Source organism: Hyperolius riggenbachi, chromosome 1 (assembly GCF_040937935.1).
Source record: "Hyperolius riggenbachi isolate aHypRig1 chromosome 1, aHypRig1.pri, whole genome shotgun sequence".
Classification (NCBI taxonomy): domain Eukaryota; kingdom Metazoa; phylum Chordata; class Amphibia; order Anura; family Hyperoliidae; genus Hyperolius; species Hyperolius riggenbachi.
Window position 1 is genome coordinate 212,513,701 of NC_090646.1, and position 27,749 is coordinate 212,541,449.

Below are 27,749 nucleotides of genomic sequence, written 5' to 3' on the forward strand. Positions count from 1 at the left end.
CCAGCTATTGTTGTTACAGTGAACTGTAAAAAAACACAAACCTTTTATATTCCTTAGATACATGTATATGGAACATGTTACCGAACACTTTATTGACTTTTTGGCTGCATTTTTATATGAAGGGTTACGCTGAGCATAAAGGAGACTTTGCAGGGACAGAGGCACACGTGTACTATGGACATTTGTTACTATTTTACTAATGCAATAAATGGAAAGTGTTTTTGGCACAGCTTTTAGCAAAAAATAGTTGAGAAATGCAATATCCTGAAAAACAACCTTGCTTTTCTAGGTTTATATCACATCTTGGTTCATTTCCAGGGAGGAATCTTGGAGGAATTTTACTCCCCCAGGCTCTCTCTGTGTTCCTCTCCTCTTGGCGTCTTGTGATGTGTTGTAGTTCATGACCAGTGATCTATGTAAAGAAAAAAAATAGGATGAATTAACTGGAGCATAGTAAAATGCATACAGAGTAACGGGTCTGCATGCAAAGAATAGGAGGATGAGATGTCTGTGCTGAAGTGAAGTTTTATTCTTCCAGCCATGTCTTCACCATGCAAGATCTCCTAGTAGGGGCTCATTCCACATTTTACCACAGTAGAATGTGACACCAGGGAAGCATTCCACAGAAGAGAATGCTATGATCATCAGAGCTGTCTAGACAAAGTTGCTGTGTTATTTCAATTATTGTATTAGTGTACTATGTTTGATAGTTATTATTTGAGTTAAGGGGCAGCAAGCTAAGTAGTAGACTGGTGGAGAAAGTCCTTTACCACTCCTATGTCATGATTTTCCGGTTGTGCATGTCACATTTGTAAGCTGCGCAGAGTCGGATCATCCACAAGACAATTCTAGGCAGCTGCCTAGGTCTTGGAGAGAGTCTAAGGGCCTGGTGGATGCTAGCCCCCACCAAATCTTACTACAAAAAAAAAAACAGGTGACCATCCATCAGTGGAGGGGAAAACTGCTATCTTGGCCAGGTCTTAATTTCATCTTTACTTATAAAGCACCAAAAGATTCCCCAGCAATATACAATTCCAAAGAGGGCACAGGTTCAGAAATGGAGCAATGGAGGTACTCAATTTCTGAACCTCTGCCTTCTTAGGAATTGTACATTGTTGGGGAATCTTGTGGCGCTTTATAAGTAAAGGCTAATGATCATGCTATAATGCACATGTGCTAAAGGAAAGAAGCAAGACATATATAAAATTTTCAAAGTCCAACTCCAAGCACTGGTGGAAGTATAGGATGTAGCACTGTAATCAGCTAGGTTCCCAAATGTTATCTCTTTTTGTATACCAAACAAGCACTGGCCTAACAATAGCCCCCATGACTCCTGCAATCATGGGACAATGGGGACCTGCTCTTATACCCCATGTTGCAGGTAAAGGTGGCCATACTTCAGGCGACTTGGCAGCCGAACCCCCACCTGATTTGATTAATGTAATCAAATAGGATGAAAACCGGTGCTGCCAAGAGCATGCCCGATAAACGAATTCCGGGCTGAAGCTGGTCACACGTATCCATTGGACATAGTGCAAAAGGTAGGGCCGATGTGCTTGATTGGGTACACGGAGGTAGCAGCGTGTGATATCGGGATGAGAGATGATCGTGACGGAACTTCCGGCTCTGTCCACGATAGTTTAATATGTACCCATGTGACGTCACGCACGCACCCACATTACACCGGTAACCATGTGGGCGCGTGTATGTGAAGCAGTGCAGAGAGCGAGCCAGCGGCAGACACCGACAGGTAAAGTATTCATGCACAAGAACCAGGGTGGGCACAAATTACACTAGGAGGGACAGCGCTCGGGTCAATGAGGCAGCATCATTACACTGATTCCCGCATAATTTCATGCTGAAATCGATCAGATATTGTACTCTGGTGTATGGGCAGCTGACATCTCTCCGATCAGATTTGATCAGAAAGAGCATATGAAGAAGCTAGCACATCCAATTATCTTTATTGTTATTTTGCAAATAAGCCAATGTTTCAGAGCCATGCAGAGTGCCTTTATCAAGACACACGTTGCTCTTGGCAACAATCTGTCTGCCGCTTCAAGTTAAACCTAAAAGGTTAAAAGTAGGTAGTCTCTGCAGTCTGCACCTCTCCACACTCACAGATGTGATGTGCATCCAGCAGGCGTCTACAGCCTCAATCAGAAAAAGATCTGTCTCTTGGTTGAATCTGCCCATCATCACTATTTGTATGGCCGCCTTAAGTGGAGTGGTGTATATTTTACTGCTCCAGTGTTGTGTCGAGTCTCCTCTTCTTCCTGGCAGCCGCACGTTCTCTGCTGCCGTCCTCTCGCTCCCGATGTCAGGTGATTGGGAGTGTGAAAGAAGAGAGCCAATGCAGCTCTAGAGCAGGAAAATATACACTATTTCTTGCACTCACTCTTCCAGGAATGGGTGTGGATGTGCGTCTTGTCACACAGAGGGGGCTCAGGCAGCATCACCATGCTCTTCAGACCGCTGGGGTAGGCGAACAGCCATCTGAGAAGATTACAGTCTACATCTGTAGTGTGCGTTGTGAAAATTGCGGAGAAAGGAACTCTTGACCACATCTTTTGAAACTGATCTATTAAACATTAGGCAATCAAGGAGTTTTAACACTGATAAAAACAAGCCTCCACTGAATGCCTGCACATAGCAAGGAAAACATTTGTGCCTGAAGGTGAGCTTTATCCTGTCAAGCAGACATCTAACTTTGTGAAGACTGACACTGTGCATCAAGGTAAAGTAATACTAGTCTTAGGTAAAGCTGACCTGTGGTAAAGGTAAAGTTCTAAAGCACACTGAATTACACCACTTCATACAGCAGTAAGATCCTATTCATAATTATTACCATATTCAAGTTTCCATGCAGACATTTTCCACTGCATAACCTTCATATTTGTATGCTTTAAAATATTTGCATCTGCAGCCGCTTTAAATTCAAAAATGTTCACTGTCGTGTCTCCAAAAGATCATTTTGCTCCAGGATTTATTTTTTCCCCGTGAACAGAGAATGCGGTAGATTTGATTGAGCACACTGAGTAACCTAGGTCAGTGATCTGCAAACTTGGCTCGCCAGCCACGCCAGTTAAAAATGGCGCCAGGAGCGGCCTCTGTAATAATGGCGCCTCATAGAAAACCATTATTGAACGATATTTATTGTTTTATAAGGTTAATAAATGGCGCCGACCGCCAAAACGTTATTTATCGTTTTAAAACCTGCTCTTTTTTGTCCTGCCTGAACGATATTTATCGTTTTAAGCCCTGCTTTGCTGCTGTTTGGAAAATGTCTGCCCGCCGATTTTAACGTTTAATAGCAAAGCCCCCTTAAAAGCTAGAAACACCAAATTTGCAGGTTATGTTAAGAAGAAAATTAGGAACAAGAGGAAAACATTTTTTTAAAAAAAGACTATACAGTTTTTGAGAAAATCAATTTTAAAACTCTCCTTCTGACCGTGGGAAAATTAAACGCTCGCCGAATTTAGCGGTTAATAGCAAAGCCCCTTTAAATACCAGAAACACCAAATTTGTAAGGAATGTTAAGAAGAACAGTGGGAACAAGAAGAACATTTTTTATTTCAAAAAGACCTTGTGCTTTTTGAGAAAATCGATTTTAAAAGTTCAAAGAAAAAAAACGATACATTTAAATGCTGCCGGTCAAAGAGTGTGGGAAATATTTCCCAGCAGTTAATACCAAAGGCCCCTTACATCCTAGCAACACCAAATTTGCAGGATATGTTAAAAAGAAGATAGTGGGAAACAATATTTATTTTTATTTTTTTTAACATTTTTAATTTTGGGGAATGTTTTGTCTGCGTGTGGGAAATCTGAAAAAAAATGGCGTGGGGTCCCCCTTCCCGAGCCCCTGTAACCCCTTGTCCCCCATGCAGGCTGGGATAGCCAGAATGCGGAGCCCCGACCAACTGGGGCTTCGCACCCTGAGCGATACCAGCCCGCATGGTCCATGCTATGGGGGGCTCCGGAGGAGAGGGGTGGTCAAGCCTTCCCCTCTACCCCCGAGCCCTTGTCCAATTCATGGACAAGGGGCTCTTCCCCACCTCCGGTGCACCAGGAGGAGGTGGGGCGATGACCCCCTGGGGGGGTTCATGGCGGCATCTGGGAGTCCCCCTTAAGAAGGGGACCCCAGATGCCCACCCACTCCCAGGAGAAATGAGTATAGGGGTACAAAGTACCCCTTACCCATTTCCACAAAGGGTTAAATGAAATAAAAACACAACCACAAGCAAAGTATTTTAATATTTTTAATTAACCAGAAATACCTGTACCTTTAAAAAAAAGTTCCCACACCATTATCCTCGGTAAATGATCCAACGAATACAGTATCCTCCAATCTTGCGATCTTCAATTAAGTTGATTGAAGATCTCCACCACCCCCACATAGCAGAGAATGTGTCCTGTGGGACACATAGCTTCTGGCTCCCACTGTCCTCCCCGCCTCCTCACCTGTCGTCTCACCTAGTCTGGCACCTAGCAGCACCCTGGGTGCTGCTAGGTGAGGGGTGACAGGTGCAGCCAAGTGGGGAGGAGAGCCGGGAGCCGGCAGCTATGCGACGCACTCATGAATGAGCCGGTTCTTTTTGTATTGAATCGCATGAATCGGTTCAGAGCCGATATTAACTGCTAAAGTCGGCGGGAATTGTTTCCCTAATAACTGTCATTACGGCATTTAAATGTATACTTTTTTTCTTTTGCAAAAATCGTGGAGTGGAGGAGTACTCAGTAAATGGAGAAATTCCTGCGTGCCCAAGCCAAAGGTCTCAGTAGCAATGAGGCCCATACAGCATGCGTACAAAAAGGGCTGGCACCACAAAATAAAAATAAGCTCTTTATTGAAATGCCATTAACCACTTGCCGACTGCCCACAGCCGATGGGCGGCGTCAAAGTGGAGTCCGCAACGACCGCGATACCCCCATCGGCGGCGGCTCATTGCGGACTAGCTGGCCGGGGATCGTGCGCTCGATGCACAATAGGCTCCGCCCACCGGCGACGTCAACCCGCCAGCCAATTAGCAGCACCGGCGGGCTGTTAACCCCAGACTTTTGAGCAGATTTTCCTGGGTTAAAAAGTAGTCTTATACACCAGAATATACAGTAATTGTTTTGTTTTAACCATGAAATACGTTGGCGTTTAGACCACATTTTCCTATTATGGTTAAGAAATATAGTAGGACCTCCGTTATCCGGCACCAGCGGGGAATAGCTGATACTGGATAAGTGTAGTTTCTGGTTGCTTGTGAGTCAATGTTAAAAATAGGCCTAGCTAAAAAAAAACCTGTACTATACCCCACACTGTATACTTACCATAAACTCTGTATTAATATTGAAATACAGTAATTAAAAACAAATTAGGACTCAGGACAGATTTAACTAAATGTAAAAGAGGTTTATTGATGTATTAAGAAATGTAAAAGTAGATTTATGCATCTTGCAAGGCAGGAATTTTTTTTTTCTGGTTGCCTGAGAATTCTGGTTAACTGAATTCTGGATGACAGAGATATTACTTGTATTAACTTTTTACATTGTATGTGTTCTTATGTATGGCTTGTTGCACTGCTGGAAATCTGTCTCTTAACATTTTCATGACTGGACATTGTAGAATGTTGCGGTCTCTTTACTGTACTTTAGTGTATAGTTGCCTTAGTTGTATCTTTAAGTTGGTTTATTTTCCAGTTTCCTTTGTTTCTCCATATTATGTGGAAACATAAGTTCATGTAGTGACACTATAAACTAATCATTACATAGAGTTAAATTTTGTTAGCCTAACATGGAATTACTGGTGTCAACATTGATAGGTATAAAAGCCGCTTCTAACATAACATTTTCCAGATAATCTACTATTCAAATGCTAAAGAGCAAGACACAAATCATATTCCCTTTCCTAGAAATATAAACTACTCGAATAGCAGAGATGTTTTTCCTGTACATGTAATACTTCCCATTGCTAAACTTGAAAAGGACATGTTTCTTGTCTTTTTGGTATCTTGATTTTATTGCCTAATCTAAATTTAAAGGAAAATATGACTCGGTGAGCAGAATAAGCATTAGGTAAAATTATCCAGATGCTCAGTTTCTCTATAGCTCCTGGGATGATGGGTAATAAAATTAAGGACTTACCCCACATTACAAAAAAACCCTATTGTTTTCCTCCCCTTTGATGCAGTTCCATTGTATGTCATCACACATAGATTCAAAGGGGGTCCATGCTCCAGTTTTATGTACTGCAGATGTAGACTATAGGGGTAGGGGAGCTGTTGTTTCTGCATATAGGCATAGAGTGTTCTCTGTCTTTATCTGTCATAGACAAAGAGGCAATCAAATGTGTGTATATACCGTATAAAAATCAGACAAAGCTGCAATCCAAAAGTACATGCATGGTGTCAGTATTTGCCACACAATGGCCAACTCCCCCCCCCCCGCTCTGATGCTTGAGTCCTCCAATAAAATGTGACAGGCCATGGAATCATAGCTGGTTGGATACAGACAGAGCCGGGCCGAGGCAGAGGCGAGAGAAGCTCCAGCCTCAGGGTGCAGTGTAGGAGGGGGCGCACAACTCCGCTATCATCCGCCTATTGTGTTTGAAGCAGAGATAAATAAGAAAATGGGATACATGGCAGTGACTGCAAGCCAGATACCTAGAGATTAAAGGGTTAGGGGGGTTGGGGGCCCTGGGGCACCTCTTAGTCTAATAGCAATCAGTGTGTGACAGCTGGGGTGGAGGGATGGAGGGGCTCACTTTGGTGTCTCAGCCTTGGGTGCTGGAGGACCTTGTCCCAGCTCTGGATACAGCTATGTATACACCCACAGCCTATCACATTTTATTTGGTAAGCACAAGAATCACAGCAGGGAGATGTAACTTGTGAGAGCAGTGCTAGCACACTTCTGGGGAGAGGGCAGTAAGGCCTGGACAGTGAACATGCAACTTTTAAGACAGTCCACAGACAGAACATCCAGCCAGCTGCTGCAGGGTAATTTGTGCAGCTTTATTAAGTAGGGGGTATTTAACAAGCTACAGTAAAGTCACCGTGCACTAGGGGAACCTTTTTTTTGCAAGCAGAGTTTCAGAAACGTGCGTAATTCAAAGCACTCTTACATCAAAGCAAATATCTCCATAAGAATTATTGATGACTCCGATGATTCGTTCCACAATCCAAAAACATTTATATAAAAAAAATTTAATACAAAGGACTGTACTGCAGAAAGTAAAAATAATTCCAGTAAAACAAACTAACCTGCACTTTACTTTTGAAAAGTATGAGTAAATGTGGCGGGTGGAAAGATGGGGGTTATTGTATAGGAAGACTTTCACTTTAACAAACAGAATTACTACCTGTTGGATCACCCCAATCTTTTTCTGTGGTTTTAAAGTGCAACTGTCTGGCATAAAATCAAAAATAAATTCTTTATTTTTATCTGGTAAACAAGTAATAAGGTTGCTAACAAGGCAATCCAAAAGTTAAAAATCAGTCTTACTTTTTTTATCCATAAAACAACATTCCCCAGTTTCCCTGGCTCTTATTTGGTACATCTGCCGCACAAAAGAAGTTGCAAGGCATGCTGGGTTTTCTTTTTTTCTTCTTTACTTTCCTGTCAGACATAACTAATGCAGCCTGATTGGCTGAAGCCTCTTTCCCTCCTGTTTTCCCCTCCCACACCTCTGTTCCTCTCTAATTGGTTAATATTTCTCATGCTGAGAAGCTGAGAAAATCACTCACCCCAGCAGCTTCTGCAATCCATCCATACAAATAAACCAGCTCTGCAGAGTCACACAGTGACGATGACAATGCACTTTCTAATGCAGAGCTGGGTGGGAGTGTCTGAAGACTGAGAGGAGGGTGGGCAATGTATACATAATCAGGCAGAGCAGAGTAAAGGAGGAAATGATGTCAGGATTGGCTTCAAAATAGACACAATTAAAATTTAAAATCCTAAGGATTCTCTCTTTTTTTACTATAGAAAAATCACTAAAACCAAAACGTGGACAGTGCATAAAAAAAATATATTATGTAAATAGAGCAAATATTTATCTACTTATGTATGTGTTTTTTCTGAGATAGTATGGCTGACAGCTCCTCTTTAACAGTCTCTACACTCAGATTAAAGTACAATTCTGCACCGTCAAAGAGAGAAGAACCATCGGCTCAGCTGTGATGATGTGACTCATGTATGTGTTCTCTGCTTGTATATCAAGACATTACTTGTTTATCGAGTTAACATTTCTTAAAAATGTTTGCCTGACTTGCAAAAAAACTTGCAATCCAAATTTACTTGCAATGCAAGGTATCTCTGTAATCCTAACAGTAAGGTAGTGCACGTTGCATAATTAGTATGACCCACAAGTAGCATAGCCTGCGGTACCCTGGTAACGATCACGGCACCTAGGTAACGCAAGCCACTCTAAATGCATAACACATCCTAATTTAGTGTCAGGATTACTGGTAACATTTGTAAAATTGCTGTGTGCTCCCCCTGTGCACAACAAGCTTTATCTGCAGTACCTATAGGGCTGGTCCTTGTGACCTTTGGTTTTTGCATATTTCATTCCCTGGTACCCATTCGGTGAGTGGGTCACATCCAAAATTAGCCACATTCCCATTTTGGCTGGGGTAGGCCAAACTTCAAATACAACTGTATGTTTCACTCATGTATCCTAGCCAGAAACCATTCAAAATATATCAATGTGCTTGAATTCAGGAGTTTGTTGTAAAGACATGAACATTATTATTGTATGTACTGTATATGTTGCAGGTGTTTAACTTTTATAATTACAATTGACAAATTTAGGTGGAAATATCCAAAGCAAATAGAATAAACATTTAACTTAATACTAAGATTATAAATCATAACCCTAATTATGATATAAAATATTCCCTAATTTTAAGATATCTATGTAGTGTAAAAATGTTTTTTAATATCCTCTATAATAATTTGCCTGTGTCTCTGCGCCCCCTCCTGCCCCTGTGTCCATGCTTTAGCGCTACTGCGCACGTGCAGCCGGGCGGCCGATGGGAAAGGAGGAGGACGTGGCCAAAGGAGCAGGCTGGTGCATGAGCATAGCGGTGGTGTGTGGAGGCGGAGCTGTTGTGACATGCAGCCGGCGGAGGTGGACATGCACAGGAGGGTTTAGGTCTGCTAGTAAAGTATAATTTGTCCCTTGGGGTAAATGTAGCACTTCATTTCTATACTAAGTATTATTTTTTATATACTGAGAATTTATGAAAAACATTATCACTGTTATTATTACCACTATGTATTTATATACATCACAGACATCTTCTGCAAAAAAAATGTTATGTCTATGTTTATTTTATTTTTATTTATTTATTTAAAGAGACTCTGTAACAAAATGTTCAGCCTTATTTCTTCTATCCTATAAGTTCCTCTACCTGTTCTAATGTGGTCTGTCTTACTGCAGCCTTTCCTAGTTGCACAGTGGCTGTATTATCTCTGTTATATAATCTAATCTTCTTTCCTCTGACGGCTTTGTCGGACTCAGGCAGGAATCTGCTGCTCTGCTGTGATAGGATAGAAGCTATATACACCCTCTCCACACACCCTGCAGGCTCTGTGTAAGTTACAGACTGAGCTCCTCTTAGCCTATCACAAGCTTTTAGCAGCCATGTCTTTTGTTGTAAACACTGCCTAAAACTGGCAATTACAAGCCAGGATCACAGCAGGGAGAGGCAGAAACAGCACAGAGGGGCCCAGGAGAACATAATGAATAGAATGGTATGCTTTTTATTGTAAGAATTTTAGAGTACAGATTCTCTTTAAGTATCTTATATAGGTTTAGTCAATGAGATGCAAATAAATTGGAGTTAATGCCCCGTTACGCAAATTTTGTATAACAATTTAAGCAGCTTGAAAATGGACCAAATCCATTGGTCCATTTTCAAGCTGCATCAATTTGCATATAGAATTTACATAATTCGTACAAGAAAGCTGGTCCGGGCACTGTCCCTTTAAAAGGCTTTATTCAAACCACCACCATGTCCATAATACAGAACAGCTCCATACATGCAATAATCCAAGATACGTCTGACCTGTGTTGCTGTGTGGTGTCAGGGTGATGGAGAGAGCGGTGACCAGGGGATGTAGGACGGCACTACAGCCATTTCATGCCGGTTCGGCGCTTGCTCACGTGCACTGTGTCCTTGGGTCAGCGGTGGCGTGCTCGACTCATCTTGGACACCACACAGCAACACAGGTCAGATATATCCTGGACTATTGCATGTATGGAACTGTTCTGTATTATGGACATGGTGGTGGTTTGAATAAAGCCTTTTAAAGGGACAGTGCCTGGACCAGCTTTCTTGTACGAAGTGTTTTCCATGTGTTTTTCTGCTATTCCGCCCGGTTGCACGCCCTGTGGCTACCCTGTTAACACACCATACCAGTGGTTTGGGGTGAGAAGTCACATTATTTTGTTTTGGTGCGTGTGGACATAGCCCTCCACCTCCGTTACTGGGTGCCGAGTAAATCCTTCTCAAGTGTACTTATTAGAATTTACATAATGCTGTATCCACTCAGAACTTTATATATCTCACTTACCATCCCTAAGTATGGGTAAAGCTATAATAAATCTTAAAATCAATGGTTTATAAATTGGCCTCAGTATTAGTGATAAAGCTTGATGACTACAAGCCCCAGTGCAAATACTGCAGTGGGCGTCTGAGAAATTACTGACACCCAATCAGAGATGGATTATGATGTAATAGGGCCCTTGGCAAGGTAATAGATATGGGGACCCCTTGTGTTGCTTTTGGTAAGCTGAAGTGGGGAGAGGTTAAAGAAGGTGGCAGGTGGGCCCTTTGACAACCACTAGGCCCCAAGCACCTGCCTAGGTTGCCTAGTGGTAGATGATCCTGCTCTGCACCCAATATAGACACTTGAAGAAAGTATTGACCCCAATATCTGTGGCTGAAGAAGGTCCACGCTTGGCTCTACTGCACAAGAGCTCAGTCACATAGGCAACATGACAACTATTCTTCCCAGAATCTACACCTCTATATTTCTGCCCCTATGACTCAGTCAAAAGAGTGTAATTTCAGGGGAACATCCACTTCTTGGAAAAATACAGAAATATATCTTGAGAACTCTCTACAAAGCAGTTAAAGGGACTCCGAGCAGTGCAGAAACTATGGAAAGATGCACATCATTTTAAAGCTCTATTTCTCCTCTTTCCAATGATATATAAACCACCACCCTACGTCTTTTAGTTTTCGCTATTTTCGCGATTGAAATTGCCGCGACCGCGATTTCGATCGCGAAAATAGAGAAAACTAAAAGGCGTAGGGCAACGATGTAGGTGTCGTCAGAAAGAGGAGAAAGAGAGCTTTAAAATGATATCCATCAAGCCATAGTTATATTGTATTACACAGGACGACACTTTCCCCAGTGTCAGCAGCTCCATTCTGCTGAATGCAGCTGCTGACTTTGACAAAAAGTCGCCCTGTGTAATACAATATAACTATGGCTTGATGGATATCATTTTAAAGCTCTCTTTCTCCTCTTTCTGACGACACCTAAATCATTGCCCTACGCCTCTTAGTTTTCTCTATTTTCGCGATCGAAATCGCGGCCGCGGCAATTTCAATCGCGAAAATAGCGAAAACTAAAAGGCGTAGGGTGGCGGTTTATATATCATTGGAAAGAGGAGAAAGAGAGCTTTAAAATGATGTGCATCTTTCCATAGTTTCTGCACTGCTCGGAGTCCCTTTAAGCTGACATTGTTGTGTTGGAAACAACTGAAAGTATTCTTTACAAGCCACATATAATAGCATGCTTACCAAACGTAATATTAGATGGGACGGAGAAGAAAGAGAAGAGGCAGGATATTTGCACTTGTTTAATAAGCATAAGCAAAATGATTGTAATGTCAGAAAGCAGTTTTCTTTTTGGTAAGTGAAAGGAAGTTAAACAAAACCACAAGCTGAACACAGAATACAAATTGTACTTCCTCTTATTTGAAAGCATATTAGGAACTGTCTGGGAGCCAGCTGTGTGTGGTTGTCTTCTTCACATACTGGCAGCATCCATTCCCAATAATTATTGCTAAGTTAGGGAATGAATACGGAGAATAGTTAAGGAAAATAATAGTTTTTCCAAGCAAACCGAGAGTTTATAATGTTGGAGAAACTCCATGTAAGTTCTATGCCTAAAACTCCACTGAACAAACCTTGGTAAGTCAGTGATCTCATAAAAGACACGAAGAACAATTCTGGACACAATTTCATGTATGCTGGCAGAGATGCCAACCATTGGCTTATCTGTATAAAAAAAAGTTTAAGAATTTAAATGACCTTTGCCAGAAGAGAATACAGACATTACATAAAGCACTGAAAGTTTATAGAAGTGAGGCCAAAAACGGGGTGCACAGTTCAGCTTGATGTTGGATGAGGTAAAGGTATGACCATAAGCCCTCAGCTTCTCCAAGCTGCATGGTCACTGAAGATAGGACTAGTGAGAAACAAAAAATTCTCCAAAAACACAAATCTCCATTGTCCCAGCGGGAAAAAAAAAAAGATTAAGCAAGGCCTCTAGCTACTGGGTTAATTAGCCATCTGTCAGCAAATCTTTCAAGGAACTGGTTTTCATTGGGTCAGTTTTCTTCTGTTTTTGGGTCACCGCAAATTCAAGACCATCGGAGGCCATCTCACTGTGGTGATTTTAACAAAGGCAAACAGAAATCCAACTCTATGGGTCCCAAATCTCCAGAGCAAGGCTGTCCAAGATGCACTTGAAACAAAAAGAAAAACCGAGAGCCCAATATAGTGCAGTAAGTCTAACAATTGTTGGCGAAATAATTAACAGATGTGGATATACTCACAAACACGGGTTACCACATAGGCAACCACTTGAACTGCAGGTGGGGAGTATTAGAACCTGACCCCACTCAGGTTTAAGAAGTCGCTCTCTGTAGATAGAAAGAAGGGGACAGTCCCCTCCACCCAAGGTGGACTATATACTGTGCAAATTTGGACAGAGGCGCCAGGCAGGTTAAAATGATCTAAAAACAACTAAAAAGGAGGAGTACAGGTGGACTTACCTCCTGAAATGATGGACAATCGAGATTGTTCAAATCGCAAATAACAATTTATTTTGGCACTCCGCAACGCGTTTCGCAGGTATAACCCGCTTCATCAGGCAAGGAGTGCAAGCTAAAAATCAAGCATACAAACCATAAACAATATACAATAAACAAAACAGGACCCTAAGAGCTTGCCATCATAATACAAAAAGCAAAAATGACATATGTCTGTCACAGAAGGGGCGATCTGCTGTGACAAGAGACGTGTAAATACCAAGGGCCTGATTTACCAAAGGACGATAAGCCCCTTTGCATGTCTAATTGTTTGTTTGCTCCTCCAAACAACCGCGAGAGCTATCGCGGGCGCCCGGACGCAATGCGCCACCCCGGACACGCAAAGCCCATAGACCCATATTGGGCCCCGCGCATCCAAGAAGATGCACCCCGCGCAAACGCAGCGCGCGCAAATGTATGCGCGTGCAAAGACGCTTAGCGCGAAAAAATCGCGCCAAGCGTTAGCAAATCAGGCCCCATGTGTAATGAGGAATGCGACCAAAGTAGTACAAGAATCTATCATGAAACAGCACATAAATAACTTTTCATTCAATTGTCAGCATAAGTTATTATATATATCAGCGTAAGTTATTATATAGTGACAATACCCGTGTGTCCATAGTGGTGTAATAACTATCTACATAGCCGCAAAAGTATCATCTATAAAAATGAAGTATAGCTCTTTGAATAAATAGGGAATTCCATCTTACCTCAAAAAGGTCCAATAGTGGCAATGCGCCTCTGTAACTCGCGCTGCTGCTGTCTGCTGTTTATAAAGGTGTCTATGTGCCTAAATTAAAGGTAGGATGTCAGGTGAGTACAGCGTGACATCACATCCCCCACACTGGGCTTATATGGGAAGTGATGCTGGGAAGCATGGGCGAGGTGGCGTCGGCCATGTTGATTGTGGGCAATTTTGCCAATAGCTGTAAATATGTATAAAATGTGGTGTTTTTGCCACATTATGCATCTCAACAATATTTCCATGCCTATGCGACCATATAGTGGCACTGATAGCGTTACTGGCTATCATTAGATTGTGATCTCTATTTGTTGTTCCTGTATTCATATAGTCTATGTAGTATATATATGAATGCTGCCATCTAGTGGTCAGAATATGGAATAGCAGGTAAAAGTAGTTCTACTCCTATACAAATGCATAAAACTGAATTAAATCCAATAACAGAGATAAAACAACAGTGTTAATATGGTTAAGAAGAAGTAACATCAATAAAATATATAAAAAAAAAAAAAAAAGATACACACATATACATATATATATATATATATATATATATATATATATATATATATATATATATATATATACATACACACACACATATAAAAAAAAATTCATAAAAATATGCTTATCTAATATAATAATTTTAAGAAATGTATAAAAAAATAAAAGAGAGGACTATCATAATAAAACATTGTTTGCTATTAGCAAGCGACTGTTTGGAGTAATAATAAATAATTAATCATTAAAATGCTTTTTCTAAAACCTCATTCAGACCATTGGGTATCAGGCACTTTAGAATTTGTATCCAATAAATTTCCTTTTGGCGCAGTATCTCGAAAGCATTTGTGTGAGATGGGGAAACTGATTCGATGAAAGTGATTTTAAATAAGAGAGGATTATTGTTGTGATGGATACCAAAATGTCGAGAAACGCTGTGTAAATTGTAATTATTTATGATGTTTCTCTTGTGCTGGCCAATCCTGCTGCGAGCCTCCTGGGTCGTACGACCAACGTATTGAGGCCCACATGGGCATGAAATAAGATAAATAATGAAACGAGAGTCACAATCGATATGTTGCGTGATAGGATATTCAATGTTTGTAGTGTGGGACTGAAAGGTCTTAGTGTTCACCACGAATTGGCAGGCTGTACATCTCGCTTTGTGGCAGGCATGTGATCCTGGTGGTAGGCGGGGGCCGGTGGATTGGGAGAATGTCCTCAGTTTGCTGGGAGCTAATAAGTTACGCAAATTAGGTGCACGTTTAAATGTGAGTGTTGGTTTGTTGGGTAATAATGGTTTAAGATAGGGATCTTGTGTTAATATGTCCCATCTAGACTGCAACGTGGTTCTAATAATATTGTGTTGTGAACTGAAGCGTGTGATAAACCTGGGAAATGGATCGTTAACGTTAGTAATATTGGAGTTAGGGGCAGTCTGGGATGTAGTGCTGGGGGTGTGAATTGCTTTGTATTTGGCGTCTTTGATTAATTTGTTTGGGTATTTTCGTTCGGAAATTTTTTTTGTCAATATTGTCGACTGTGTATGGTAGTCATTTATGTCAGTACAGTTCCGGTAAATCCTTTTATATTGGCAGTACGGGGTGTTGGTAGTCCAAGGTCGATGATGGTGACTGTTGAAATGAATGTAATTGTTGGCATCGACTTTTTTGAAATGGGTTTTGGTTTTTATATTGAGTAATTCGATGAACAATACCAGGTCCAGATATTCTATGGTGGTGGGATGATATTGGAAAGTGAAAAGTAGACCAGCCGGATTGTTGTTGAGGTATTGCACGAATAGAGGAATATTGTTGGGGTCGCCTTGCCATATGAAAATCAGATCATCAATATATCTACGATAAAACTTAATGTTCTCTGTAAAGGGATGCTGGGAATGGAATTTTAAATGCTCTAGGTAACCCATGGTGAGGTTCGCAAAGGACGGAGCAAATGAACTCCCCATGGCTGTACCTGTACGTTGGTGGTAATATTTATCCTGAAAACTGAACGTGTTATGTTGAAGTATGAATTCTGCACAGTGAATAATGAAGTTAATCTGTGGATGAGGCATGAGCGGATTGTTGTTTAAGAAGAAAGATAAAGCTGTAAGTCCAAAGTCGTGTGGTATATTGGTGTAAAGCGAGGTGACATCGCAGGTTAACCAGTAATAATCAGATTTCCAATGGATATTTTTAATCAGATGAATGAGGTGTTGGGAGTCTTTTAAAAAAAGATGGGAGGGACTGGACATGTGGTTGTAAGTGTTTAAAAGACTCCCAACACTCACAACAAGACTACAGTATGGAAATCTAGAATGCCAGATGATCCTTTGTGAAGTGTAAAAAACGGAATTAGTTATACCACACTGTTCCCAGTGCACATACACAATTAAGCCAGACAGAGTACAACTCTCCTACAGAGGCCTCTGCTTGGAAAGACAGACTACCAGGGTAAACCTGCTACCCAGATGGCTTAAGCTAGATAATGATCACGTAATAGGGTGGTACCATGAAACACTATGGCTTTAATTCACTAAGTTTTATCAAACACTGTATCAAACGTTTGATAATTTATCTGATGGGTAAAATCTATTTTGGAAATCACTAAGGTGGTATATATTTATGGAATGTTTTATCGATAAAACGTTCAAAACATCCATAACACCTTAGTGAATTCCAAATTTGATTTTATCTATGAGGTACATTATCAAAGGTTTCAAAACATGTTTGATAAAGCTTAGTGAATTGAGGCCAATATAGAGATATTGAAGTGTCAACTTTAGTTGGTTTAAAGTGGTTTTAGATTAGTGGAGGGATCAAATTCAACACTTTTTATTTTTTTTCAAAATCTTCAGTAATGTTTCTTCTATACACTTGTACCACTCATTATACCATTTTTTTCTCTTTTGATGGTGCCCCTATCAACAACACCTGGTTTCCCAGAGTGTACTGGGGAGGAGGCTTGATGCTTTAAGATTTCTGCCTGGAGTGGGTCTTTAAAATGCAAGTATGTTATCAGCTGATTATGGTAATAAAAATACATATACAATGACAATGCTAGTTTTTCTTTTATTTGCACAAGTAGGAAGCCCTCTAGCTAGGCCTGGGCTGGATTTATTGGAAATCCAAACATAGGTTGAAGCCTAGCATGGTAAATGTTCTTCCTGGCAGCAGGAGATCTCTTGTTTCAGTATACTGAAAAACATTACAACATTCTAAGCCGGAAAAACTTTTTTCTCTTCATATGTATGTTATACTGTTATGTATTTTATAAAATTAATTGAAAATTAAACAAACCCAAACAAACCCATGGGTCCGAGACTGCTAATGGGGTAGCCTGCAGGGGAAGGCGGGGCCCGTGAGTAGACCAGGAAGGCTCTATAAGACCCAGAGCCTTCCCTTTGCTTAGGCAAGTATCGGTTTTGGGTTTTTTTTTCACTTCAGACTCCCTTTAACCCTCCTGGCGGTTAATTTTTTTTGCCACTTAGGCAAAAATCCTTTTTTTTTTATTTATTTTTTTTGTTTCATGTAAAGCTACCAGAGTGGTAGCTACATGAAACACCACTAGAGGGCGCATGTGTCCCTCTAGTGCGATCGTCGCCGGCATCAAAAGCAAACAGGGGAACGCGTATATAACGCGCTCCCCTGTTTGGCTTCTCCTGTCGCCATGGCGACGATCGGAATGACGTCATGGACGTCAGCCGACGTCCTGACGTCAGACGTCTCCGATCCAGCCCATAGCGCTGCCCGGAACTCATTGGTCCGGGCAGCGCAGGGCTCTGGCGGGGGGGGGGCCCTCTTGCGCCGCTGCGTGCGGGCGATCGCCGCAGAGCGGCGGCGATCGAGCTGTACGCGCGGCTAGCAAAGTGCTAGCTGCGCGTACAGCAGTTTGAAGTGCGCAAATCGCCCCACCAGGGGCTGAGATATCTTCCTGCGCGGCATAGCCCGAGCTCAGCTCGGGCTTACCGCCAGGAAGGTTAAAGGCAACCTAGCTCTCAAAAAGGTAAAATAAATAAATTGCTTATTTTTGTGATTTGTCCACTGTGTGGGCATATTGATGTGTTTCACACGTTCCTGAATCTGCTTGCATTTGTTACGACTTATAGATAGTAGGGATGATCAGTGAGATGAAAATATCCTAGTTCATGCAAGATTATGTACATTTTTATGCAAATATATGCAGCTTGAAAATGGATCAATTAAGTACCACCCAGGTTTAAATTGATTGGTCCATTTTCAAGCTGCATATATTTGCATGAAAATTTGCATAATGAACTTTTGCATCTCATTGATCATCCCTAATAGATAGAATTATTCTCCCACAATGGCCCATACTCATAAAAGCACAGCAAAGTTGCCATGCGCACAGAGCACACTGCAAAGTTACTACAACTTACAGTGACAAGGTAGCACATGTTGCACAATTAGCATGAGCCTAAGTAACGCAAATGTTGTTAAAGTAACATGTGTTATGTAGGTTGTGCTAATTGGGCAACTTGCACCGCCATGTCACTGTAAGTAACAATAAAATTGCCATGCGCTCCTAGCACATTGCAACTTTACTGTGCTTTTGTAAATATGGGCCAATGTTACTGTGATGAAGACCTTGGAAGACCTTGGCAAAAAAAAGTTAAATCCCTTGACGGAAGCTCCAGCAACTCTTTTCACTAATGAAACATGTTATTTCTTTTCAGACGAATACTGTTAAAATACAATGTGATATGAAATCCTTGTATGCATACATGCAAACTTGGAATGTTGCTGAAAGGTTAGGTATACATTGGCCCAGAGGGTTTGAATCTGCAAGACGTGGGACAAAGTGCTGTTGCTTTAGTAAGTTGCAGCAGGTTAAAGAAAAACACAAAAAACACCATCTTAATGCAGAGCTAATGTGTTTAAAGCAAAAGTTAGTCCTTAAGCAAGTCATACACTCATCGATTTCTCCCATTGATATACGCCGATTAGATTGCTCTGATCGAATTGGTGAGAAATTGGTGCAGCATTTGGACTGATCATTCGACCAATCAATTGCTGGCCCAAATTGCTCAATCAGTCTGGACAGAAAATGTTGGGTCGATTGGCAGCGGATCAAGTTTGCGTTGCTATTGTCATTCAATTTGCCGACTGACAAAGGTACCCTCACCTGTCTGCCACAAGGCCTGGTCTCTGCTTCTCCCCAGCGTCTACTTCACTTCCATGTCCCCGTCTTCCATGTCCCACATCCTTCAATTGAGATCACACATGTAACATTACATTAGCAAGCACCTTTGAAATCACAAGCATTTACAAAAGGCTTAGAAAAGCGCTGCTAGTGGGTTCCAGGCAATACTTCCAAAAAGCAGTTGTGAGATAGCTTAAAGAGACCCTGTAACAAATTTTTCAGCCTTATTTCTTGTATCCTATAAGTTCCTATACCTGTTCTAATGTGCTCTGGATTACTGCAGCCTTTTCTAGTTGCACTGTCTCTGTAATATATCTAATCTTCTTTTCTTTGTCAAACCTTGTCGAGCCAGGGAGGAATGCACTGCCTCTGCTGTGATAGGGAGAATTTATGCACACCCCCTCCACGCCCCCTGCAGGCTCTGTGTGTGTGCTGTGTGTGAGTCACATGCACGGTCTCTGCTCACAGCCAGCCTGTCTGTGACCTTGTGAATAGCTGTGAGTGCAGAAAGATCAGTTCAATGTCCAGACAAGCAGCTAAGGCAACAAGTGGAAGAAACATTCCAGCAGTCAAGTCACGTTTGAGAGGAGCCACTGCAAACAGGTAGAGTTGGGCCGAACCTCCGATTTTCGGTTCGCGAACCGGGTTCGCGAACTTTCGCGAAAGGTTCGGTTCGCGTTAAAGTTCGCGAACCGCAATAGACTTCAATGGGGATGCGAACTTTGAAAAAAAAAATAATTATGCTGGCCACAAAAGTGATGGAAAAGATGTTTCAAGGGGTCTAACACCTGGAGGGGGGGATGGCGGACTGGGATACATGCCAAAAGTCCCCGGGAAAAATCTGGATTTGACGCAAAGCAGCGTTTTAAGGGCAGAAATCACATTGAATGCTAAATGACAGGCCTAAAGTGCTTTCAAACATCTTGCATGTGTATACATCAATCAGGTAGTGTAATTAAGGTACTGCTTCACACTGACACACCAAACTCATCGTGTAACGCACCGCAAAAAGCTGTTTGTGTAGTGACGGCCGTGCTTTACTGGTGCGCACCATGGCGAGAGTGCAGGTTTTGGTGGCTTTACAGCCCATATGGTCACCTGGCTGATGTAGCTGAATGACAGAACAGTGACTGTCCAGCTGATTAAATTTGGTCTGACCACAATGAGGCAACGACCTTATTATCGTGGGTGTGCCCCCCGATACACTCATCTAGGCGCCGGTCATTGCTCCATTGTGATACACAAGCCCCTTCACCACGGCAAGGTAATGATCACGAAGGGGAATGGGCGCATGTACATGCCTTTTCTTTTGTTGTTGCAGCTGCCCGCAGTGCAGCCAGAAAAATTAGGCAGTCATGTACACGCACCCGAAAAATTATTACAGCGGCCGCTGCTAGCAGCGGCCTAAAAAATTCAGCAATCCGCCTGGAGTCCCGGACCCTGTTGGTGGTGGCGGAGAAGGTAGTCAAGCGGCCTGCAGGCAGACATGCTGTGTGGAGGGACTGGGAGCGACTTAGTCTTCTTGGGGCAGGCCAGGCAGCCAGTCACACGGCGTGCAGGCAGAGATGCTGTATGTGCGGGGACTGACTTAGTCTTGGGGCGGGCAGCAGCCCTCCGGGATCCATGCCTCATTCATTTTGATAAAGGTGAGGTACTTAACACTTTTGTGACTTAGGCGACTTCTCTTCTCTGTGACAATGCCTCCAGCTGCGCTGAAGGTCCTTTCTGAGAGGACGCTTGCGGCAGGGCAGGAGAGAAGTTGGATGGCAAATTGGGACAGCTCTGGCCACAGGTCAAGCCTGCGCACCCAGTAGTTCAAGGGTTCCTCATCGCTGTTCACAGCAGTGTCTACATCCACACTTAAGGCCAGGTAGTCGGCTACCTGCCGTTCCAGGCGTTGGTGGAGGGTGGATCCGGAAGGGCTACGGCGAGGCGTTGGACTAAAGAACGTCCGCATGTCCGACATCACCATGAGATCGCTGGAGCGTCCTGTCTTTGACTGCGTGGACACGGGAGGAGGATTAGTGGCAGTGGTACCTTGCTGGCGTTGTGCCGTCACATCACCCTTAAAGGCATTGTAAAGCATAGTTGACAGCTGGTTCTGCATGTGCTGCATCCTTTCCACCTTCCGGTGAGTTGGTAACAGGTCCGCCACTTTGTGCCTGTACCGAGGGTCTAGTAGTGTGGCCACCCAGTACAGCTCATTCCCCTTGAGGTTTTTTATACGGGGGTCCCTCAACAGGCAGGACAGCATAAAAGACGACATCTGCACAAAGTCGGATCCAGTACCCTCCATCTCCTCTTGCTCTTCCTCAGTGACGTCAGGTAAGTCAACCTCCTCCCCCCAGCCGCGAACAATACCACGGGAAGGTTGAGCAGCACAAGCCCCTTGCGATGCCTGCTGAGGTTGTTCTCCTGCCGCTGTCCCCTCCTCCTCCTCCTCCTCCCCCAAAGAAACACCTTGCTCATCATCCTCTGAGTCTGATTCGTCTTCTGCACACGACTTCTCTTCTTCCTCCTCCTCCCCCCTCTGTGCTGCCGCAGGTGTTGAGGAAACAGCTGGGTCTGATGAAAATTGGTCCCATGCCTGTTCCTGCCGTAACGGTTCCTGGTCACGCTCATTCGCAGCTTCATCCGCCACTCTACGCACAGCACGCTCCAAGAAGTAAGCGTAGGGAATTAAGTCGCTGATGGTGCCCTCACTGCGGCTCACCAGGTTGGTCACCTCCTCAAACGGCCGCATGAGCCTGCATGCATTCTCCATCAGTGTCCAGTTGTCGGGCCAGAACATCCCCATCTTCCCAGACTGTTTCATTCTACTCCAGTTGTAGAGGTAGTGGGTCACGGCTTTCTTCTGTTCTAGCAGGCGGGAGAACATGAGCAGGGTCGAGTTCCAGCGAGTCGGGCTATCGCAAATGAGGCGTCTCACCGGCATGTTGTTTTTGCGCTGAATTTCCGCAAAGCGTGCCATGGCTGTGTAAGACCGCCTCAAATGCCCACAGAACTTCCTGGCCTGCTTCAGGACATTCGCTAAGCCAGGGTACTTTGCCACAAATCTTTGAACCACTAGATTCATGACATGTGCCATGCAGGGTATGTGTGTCAGCTTCCCCATATGCAAAGCGGCAAGCAGATTGCTGCCGTTGTCGCACACCACGTTGCCTATCTCCAGGTGGTGCGGGGTCAGCCACTCATCCACCTGTTTCTTAAGAGCAGCCAGGAGAGCTGCTCCAGTGTGACTCTCCGCTTTGAGACAAGCCATGTCTAAGATGGCGTGACACCGTCGTACCTGGCATGCAGCATAGGCCCTGCGGAGCTGGGGCTGTGTAGCTGGAGAGGAGAACTGCCACTCAGCCAAGGAGGAGGAGGACAGCGAAGAGCATGTAGCAGGAGGAGAGGAGGTGGCAGGAGGCCTGCCTGCAAGCCGTGGAGGTGTCACAATTTGGTCCGCTGCGCCCTGCTTGCCATCGTTCACCACCAGGTTCACCCAATGGGCTGTGTAGGTAATGTAGCGGCCCTGCCCGTGCTTGGCAGACCAGGCATCCGTGGTCAGGTGTACCCTTGACCCAACGCTCTTCGCAAGAGATGACACCACTTGCCTCTCAACTTCACGGTGCAGTTGGGGTATGGCCTTTCTCGAAAAATAAGTGCGGCCTGGCATCTTCCACTGCGGTGTTCCGATGGCCACAAATTTACGGAAGGCCTCAGAGTCCACCAGCCGGTATGGTAACAGCTGCCGAGCTAACAGTTCCGCCACGCCAGCTGTCAGACGGCGGGCAAGGGGGTGACTGGCCGAAATTGGCTTCTTCCGCTCAAACATTTCCTTCACGGACACCTGACTGCTGCTGTGGGCAGAGGAGCAGGAAGCGCTCAAGGGCAGAGGCGGAGTGGAGGAGGGTGCCTGTGAAGGTGGAAGGGAGAAAGCGGCAGAAGCAGATAATGCACCTGATGAAGGAGGAAGAGGAGAAGGAGGGTGGCTTTGCTTTTGTGTGCTGCTGCTGCTTTTGCTCAGGTGGCCATCCCATTGCTGTTTGTGCCTTTTCTCCAGGTGCCTTCGTAAGGCACTTGTCCCTACGTGAGTGTTGGCCTTTCCACGGCTCAATTTTTGTTGGCAGAGCGAGCAGATGGCTTTGGTCCGATCTGAGGCACACACATTAAAAAATTTCCACACCGCTGAGCCACCCTGGGATGTGGGCACTATGGGGACCTCAGCAGCTGATGCTGAAGGGCAAGTTGGCTGGCTGTACATAGGTGGCAATACATGGTGCCGGACACTGCCACCAGCTGTTTCTGACGAAGAGCTGCCCCAGCTTCTTTCAGCAACTTCTCTCCTCCTCCTACTCTCTGACTCCCCCTCTGAACTGTCCCCCTCTTCATCTCCTCTATTGGGTACATACAGAGGATCCCTATCATCGTCATCATCGTAATCATCCTGCCCAGCTTCGCTTGCCTCAGACAAATCCAAACATGCACCAACATCAGTAGGTCCTTCATCCTCCTTACACGTTACATCCATAATGTTGCCGCGTAACTCAGACATATGAGCTGGTGAAAATTCATCTGGCTGTAACAACAATGGCTGTGCATCAGTGTTTTCACCACTAAATAATTCTTGCGAAGTGTCAAATGCAGCGGAAGTGGTGCTAGTAGTAGCACTGGTGGCTGAGCAAGATGAGGTGTTCTGTGTCGCTAAATACTCAACCACGTCCTGACAATCTTGGGAGGTGATGGGACGTGCCTTCTTCCGAGCACTGTACTGTGGGCCAGGTCCACACGAAATTACATTTACACGACCTCGCGCAGACCTGCCGGGTGGCCTTCCTCTGGCTCTGCCACTACCTCTTCCTCTACCTGTTTTGTCCATATCGGGTATGCACGGAGTGGTATATCACACTGCGTGCACTCACGTAGGTAGGTGGGTTCACTTAACTGCACAGGTATGCGCACTGATGCGGTGGGTTCACTGAACAGAACAGGTATACAGTGGCGGGTTCACAGAACAGGTATGCAGTGGCGGGTCCACTGAACAGAACAGGTATGCAGTGGCGGGTTCACTAAACAGAACAGGTATACAGTGGCGGTTCACTAAACAGAACAGGTATGCAGTGGCGGGTCCACTGAACAGAACAGGTATGCAGTGGCGGGTTCACTTAACTGCACAGGTATGCGCACTGATGCGGTGGGTTCACTGAACAGAACAGGTATGCAGTGGCGGGTTCACTAAACAGAACAGGTATACAGTGGCGGTTCACTAAACAGAACAGGTAAGCAGTGGCGGGTCCACTGAACAGAACAGGTATGCAGTGGCGGGTTCACTAAACAGAACAGGTATGCAGTGGCGGGTTCACTAAACAGAACAGGTATACAGTGGCGGTTCACTAAACAGAACAGGTATGCAGTGGCGGGTCCACTGAACAGAACAGGTATGCAGTGGCGGGTTCACTAAACAGAACAGGTATGCGCACTGATGCGGTGGGTTCACTGAACAGAACAGGTATGCAGTGGCGGGTTCACTTAACTGCACAGGTATGCGCACTGATGCGGTGGGTTCACTGAACAGAACAGGTATGCAGTGGCGGGTTCACTTAACTGCACAGGTATGCGCACTGATGCGGTGGGTTCACTGAACAGAACAGGTATGCAGTGGCGGGTTCACTAAACAGAACAGGTATACAGTGGCGGTTCACTAAACAGAACAGGTATGCAGTGGCGGGTCCACTGAACAGAACAGGTATGCAGTGGCGGGTTCACTTAACTGCACAGGTATGCGCACTGATGCGGTGGGTTCACTGAACAGAACAGGTATGCAGTGGCGGGTTCACTAAACAGAACAACTGCACAGGTATGCGCACTGATGCGGTGGGTTCACTGAACAGAACAGGTATGCAGTGGCGGGTTCACTTAACTGCACAGGTATGCGCACTGATGCGGTGGGTTCACTGAACAGAACAGGTATGCAGTGGCGGGTTCACTTAACTGCACAGGTATGCGCACTGATGCGGTGGGTTCACTGAACAGAACAGGTATGCAGTGGCGGGTTCACTAAACAGAACAGGTATACAGTGGCGGTTCACTAAACAGAACAGGTAAGCAGTGGCGGGTCCACTGAACAGAACAGGTATGCAGTGGCGGGTTCACTTAACTGCACAGGTATGCGCACTGATGCGGTGGGTCCACTGAACAGAACAGGTATGCAGTGGCGGGTTCACTAAACAGAACAGGTATACAGTGGCGGGTCCACTGAACAGAACAGGTATGCAGTGGCGGGTTCACTAAACAGAACAGGTATGCAGTGGCGGGTCCACTGAACAGAACAGGTATGCAGTGGCGGGTTCACTAAACAGAACAGGTATACAGTGGCGGTTCACTAAACAGAACAGGTATACAGTGGCGGTTCACTAAACAGAACAGGTATGCAGTGGCGGGTCCACTGAACAGAACAGGTATGCGCACTGATGCGGTGGGTTCACTGAACAGAACAGGTATGCAGTGGCGGGTTCACTAAACAGAACAGGTATACAGTGGCGGTTCACTAAACAGAACAGGTATGCAGTGGCGGGTCCACTGAACAGAACAGGTATGCAGTGGTGGGTTCACAGCACAGGTATGCAGTGGTGGGTTCACAGCACAGGTATGCAGTGGTGGGTTCACAGCACAGGTATGCAGTGGTGGGTTCAATGAACAGGTATACAGTGGCGGGTCCACTGAACAGAACAGGTATGCAGTGGTGGGTTCACAGCACAGGTATGCAGTGGTGGGTTCACAGCACAGGTATGCAGTGGTGGGTTCACAGAACAGGTATGCAGCCAGACAGGAACAAGCTAAGCCTAACTAATCTTTCCCTGAGAGACAGTCTGCAGCAGCTCGCCCTACTCTGACTAATGCAGGCACACGAGTGGCCGTAATGGCCGCCGCTGCCTGCCTTATATAAGGGGGGGTGGGGCTCCAGGGGCTAGTGTAGCCTAATTGGCTACACTGGGCCTGCTGACTGTGATGTAGAGGGTCAAAGTTGACCCTCCATGTGCATTATGGGGCGAACCGAACTTCCGCAAAGGTTCGCCTGCGGGACGCGAACGCGAACCACTGAAGTTCGCATGGAACCGTTCGCAGGCGAACTGTTCGGCCCAACTCTACAAACAGGTACCTGCTCTGATGATGTATTTCCTGTTTGGCGGCCATCTTCATTGTTTACAAAAACAATGAATAAAACAGTGATTTTATCACCAGGAAAGCAGTGGGGAGCGGCGAAAATGTCACAGAGGGGGCTAGGAGAAGACAACAAACAGGCTGGTACTTTTATTTTTGTAAGATTTTCACAGTACAGATTCTCTTTAAAGAGAGTCTGAAGCGAGAATAAATCTCACTTCAGACCTCATAAATAGCAGGGGCATGTGTGCCCCTGCTAAACCGCCGCTATCCCGCAGCTTAACGGGGGTCCCTTCACCCCCAAATCCCCCTCGGTGCAACGGGGGAGCGCTTCCTGGTTGGGGCAGGGCTAACCGCCGCAGCCCTGCCCCACGCACGTCTGTCAGCGCGTATCTCCGCCTCTCCCCCGCCCCTCTCAGTCTTCCTTCACTGAGAGGGGCGGGGGAAAGGCGGAGATACGCAGCTGACAGACGCGACTGGAGGCAGGGCTGTGGCGGTTAGCCCTGCCTCCAGGAGCGACCAAGTCTGCGACCAAGAGTTGCAGTGGGGGGTTTGGGGGTGAAGGGACCCCCGTTTAGCGGCGGTTTAGCAGGGGCACACGTGCCCCTGCTAACTTTGAGCTCTGAAGCGAGATTTATTCTCGCTTCAGAGTCTCTTTAATGTTGTTTGACCCAATCAGCACTATCAAGTTTTTAGAATGCTGTGTTGTGATTGGCTAGTCAGCCCTGGTTTATTTATTTTTCATTTCATATGTGGCTTGAAACTGTAATAAAAAACTAATAACATCTTGCTTAAAGTCTTCTATACACTGAATACATGTGGATGCATTTCTAAACATGCATGCATTTTTTAAACTGCAACTACTTAAGTTTGCCCATAGGGAACACATATTAGTAATCCCTTGAATATGTCTGCATGTTTTGAATGTGCTTTGTGTTTTTCCCACACACTGTTTCACACCTTTTTGTGAAAAAACTTATGCATTTAAATTCAAATGACTGGAGTGACAAAATGGCAATAGGCTATAGAGGCATTCAGTCTAGAGTCTAGACATACTAAAAAAAACAATACAAATGCACTGAAAAAAACACTACAAATACATAGAAAAGCAATACAATTCACACCTATCTTGCTCATGTACATACATGTACAATGCATGTTATAATTTTCTTATGCCAGGGGAAAATTCACATAGAAATGCACTTACAGTATAAGATAAATAATTAGGAGAAAATGTAATCAAATGGGGTGATCCCTGTCCCATTCAGCAGCTTTGTCTACAGATTAGGAGCTGTTTGATTTTGTGATACAAACCATGAATATTTGATTCTGCTGCTATTCTGTTAGTAGAGATAGCAGAATGTCACCATTTCTGCTAAAGTGGTATTTTAAGAAATGATTTCTGAATGGTTGCACTTTGCCCACCTTAACTGATAAAGCACAAATAATTTACTGTCAGGTCCTGTCCTCCTGCCAATCACTGTGCTGATTTGTATGTAGCCAAGGTATTGCTGCCACTTCCTGTACATTAATGTCTGCTTAACACAGGACAAAAGTATTGCAGCTCACTAGAAAAAAGCACAATGCCAAAGTCATTT

The 27,749-nt window shown here is 44.4% G+C and overlaps 1 long non-coding RNA gene across 1 annotated transcript; it reads right to left on the minus strand.

The window, feature by feature from the left end:
- Positions 1-230: 230 nt before the first annotated feature.
- On the minus strand, positions 231-27,639 carry LOC137547059 (uncharacterized). Its single transcript, XR_011026456.1, has 3 exons — positions 27,577-27,639; positions 18,988-19,067; positions 231-412 (listed from the first exon to the last, which is right to left on the minus strand). It is a non-coding gene; the product is annotated as an uncharacterized lncRNA (long non-coding RNA).
- Between the last annotated feature and the right edge of the window lie 110 nt (positions 27,640-27,749).